This window comes from Solanum stenotomum, chromosome 5 (genome assembly GCF_019186545.1).
Source record: "Solanum stenotomum isolate F172 chromosome 5, ASM1918654v1, whole genome shotgun sequence".
NCBI classification, from domain to species: Eukaryota; Viridiplantae; Streptophyta; class Magnoliopsida; order Solanales; family Solanaceae; genus Solanum; species Solanum stenotomum.
This window is the reverse complement of record NC_064286.1, coordinates 43,708,122-43,711,914: the sequence shown is the minus strand read 5'-3', so window position 1 is coordinate 43,711,914 and position 3,793 is coordinate 43,708,122.

Sequence of the window (3,793 nt, the reverse complement as noted above, 5' to 3'; positions counted from 1 at the left end):
CCCCCCCTCCCCTCCCCTCTAAAAAAAATAAGATTTGTTTTTAAAAAAAAAATCCAATTTAAAAAATTTAAACTGGAAACATGAAGTTTGCTGTGATGCCTCTCAAACATTGGCGTTTCTAAATTAACAAAAGGGCAGCATGTTGTGTTGTGCATTCCCTAAAATTTGAAAGATGCATACTGATTAATTATTCTTTTCTTTTTATGTTTTTTCGTGTGTGCTTTGCTTGAATAAAGAGAGATAGTACTAAGGAATGTTAGAATAAATGTCATCAAATACATTGAAGACGATTCATTTTGGACAATTGAAGGTGTAATAATTTTGGTCAAAAGAGACATTCCAACAACCATACAGTTCTAAGGTTTTTTATTGGTTTATAATATATAGGCTTATTGTCCATATCAAAAAAAAAAAAAAAAAAAACCATATATTTGAGTAACTTTAATGATAATTTATGGGATAGTTAACAAGAAATTAAGACCCATTTAATTGAATGGCTAGAAAATAATATGATTACTTCTTTTTGAGATATTAGAATTATTTTTCCAACAATATCCATTCCCATACATATCTCAAAAACAATATAAAGAAATAGAATAAGAAAATATTTGTTGGGTTTTCACATATGAGTACAATGTTTTGAATCTGGTGTATGTAGACCATGAACCATACCTAGATAAAACAAGATATAAGCTTACAGAATAACTAGTGAAGTTTAGAACTTCTATGAATCGAGAATTCTTTTGTAAGCTTAGGATCTTATTGTATCACATCACACTCTCACAATCTTTGTCGTTATCGCGGTTTTGCGCTAAGAGGCCATGTGTGTCCTGATATTCATGAGTCCTCTAGAAATCTATCACAATTTCATAGAAGCGGCACCACTTCACACTTAAATAGGTCCAATCATCAAGTGTATTCTGCAGAGCAATACACCACCTTTAGAGGATATGATTTGGATTAAGAGTTTAACTCAACCTCACTTGGCTTTGCAGATTGTTGCACTATATTCACACATCATAGTAGGGACATAAATTTAGAGTGCTTACTTGGCCAACTAATGACTTGTTATTATCCATATGAACCTAATTAATGGGATCTCCAATCACATAGGTTGGCTTACCATCAGTGTTGATTTTCTCAAATGACAAAAGCCTTACTTTCCTCTATGTTTCATTTTAGTCAGTGAGTTGATCAGAGTCACCTCTACACATAATTTATGTAAATACTTTAATCTATTAGCAGCTCCTTTACAACATTATGTCTCACACGTGTATTTAATTTTACCATTGAAAAATTATTTTTCACAACAATTATCACTGTTTGGCAACCACATTTGTATTTTGAAATTCACTTACTTTCATTGTACCCCTCTAGTAAGGGTTGTTCAAAATCGAATCGAAACCGATGATCTAAATCGAATAATTTGGTTATTGGGTCAATGGTATAACGGTTCGGGTCTCGGTTTACTATAAAATTCTTATCGACTTATCGGTTTGGGTCTCTGTTTGACCATATTTCTAATCGGGTGCCCCGATAATCCGATAAGAAGTTTAATTAATTACATTTATATCACTTAAGACGTTAGGCACTTTTAACCTTTACACTTCAGTCTTCAGACTTTTTACAGTGACTTTATAGTTGACACTGAAATTTCACAATAAAATTCCAAAGCAGCGACATCACTCATTGATTCACTGTCACTGCTCTTACGCCGGTGAATTATATTGAACATCATTCTCTGTGTCTAAATTGAGGTTCAAATGGTTGGTTCCCTTACTTTCAGTCTTTGTTTTTATTTTCTAATTACAGTGACTGAGTCAGTGAGATATGCCTGCAATATTGCAATACTACAATCTGCAATGAAAAAGTTTTTATTAGTAATGGTCTCATGATCATTAATGGTTTTCGTTAGTAGTGTTGTAATGGCTTCTCTTTATAGTTCATATCGAAATTGGCTTGGTTGTTATGAGGAACCCTTTTGAGTTTGTCAGTTTGGGCAATATTGACATCTCTGTCCAGGTTAATATGAAGTTTTATTAAGTGTTTTATGTAGTAATGGACTAACAGGGAAAAGTTCATTAGTAAATACTGGCTACTGCGTATTGTTAATTAGTGGTTAGTCCATTAGTAATTCTCAATGAAAATGGTGTGAACTGTTAACGGTTAATCTGATAACCGAACCGCTAACGATCACTAACCGATAAACCGATATCTTAATGGTTCCATAACAGTTTAGCATGGTTAAAACCCGATAAGTAAAACCGATAAATTTTAAAATCGAACCGAACCAACCGATACATAGCCCTATCTCTCGAACAATAAAATATTCAATTTATTTAGTAACATACTTGTGGTACCTCTCATGTATCACAACACTCTTTTCAAAATAATGCATCAAAAATCAATATCATTTTCAACACAAGAACATGAGAAATATTATCATTTTTAAAACCTCAATAATACTTTATTATATTTCTCTCAACTCTAACGTTGCATTCAATCATATCACAACTGATGTCCACAAATATGTATATGCGACATTCTTCTTCTTGTTGTTGAAAGTCAATACAAAGAGAAACATTGAAACCAAACTGTGGACATCTGATGGTAAGAAAACTTTTCCACATTCCAGTATAATAAAAGCCCTTTCAAAAGCTATTCAAATAGTCCTAATATATTAGATATTATAACAACTACGCGTACGAATCATTAATATCCTCTCATTACAAAATTCACTAAAGCAATTCAATTGTTGAGAACACATAATATTTAATTTATATCTACCTTTCATGATAAAAAATTGTGATGACTAGTATAAATCTGCCAAATTAACATCAAGATATAACTAATATAGGAATGACTCACTTATACATTATGAAAGTTGTAAATCTAAACATGAAATTTTTGAGATGTCATTTTTCTCCCTTTTCATCATAAGGAAAACTTTAATTGGCAATTTAAGTCTAACATGTTGTAAATCACATGAAAGAATTAAGTTAATTAAGTACTAGCATTTTCACCTTTGAAAAATGTTGGCTACAAATAATTCATGCTTAAAATACTCATGTTCCATAACAACATTTGTTTACACATTATCAGACTCAAATAAACATTCAATCAATCTTTTCTCACGTTTCCACATGAATCACTTCCACTAATATTAATACCATGTACCACCTCAGATAATGGAGTATAGTAAGAAGAATTTTTTTCATTTCAAGAACTTAAGTAGTTCTAGAATCACCAAAATAAATAAATTATTTTTCTTCGACAACTTGGGTGTAGAACACAAAACTTTTAGTTCACACACTTGTGTTCAACTATGTAAAAGTTTAACACCCAAACTTTCACATATTAGCCACAAGATTCACTTGAGAAATGACCACAATAATTTATATCATCCACTTACTCAAATTTATTTTTATTTAGCAGAATTATCATTTAATTTCTCCAAATTTTCTACTACAGTGAGAATTATATTGGCCAAATTTGCCACACACAAGTATGTTAAAACAATAGACATATAGTATTATTACATACCTTATATGCAGAACACAAATGACAAGTTCTGTACTGCATCTTTGAAGCAATAATTTGGAAATCAACAAACTTAACCTTACAACTGATCACTTGGCAATAGCCCAGTCAATCCCCAAAGGACTAAGTGTTGCCAATTACATAGCCTTGTAAATTACATATGGACTAAGTGTTGTCAATTACATAGCCTTGTCAATTACAATTCATCTCCTCATTAGTACTAGATAGGAGATAAGGAAGTCGTATATGGTGG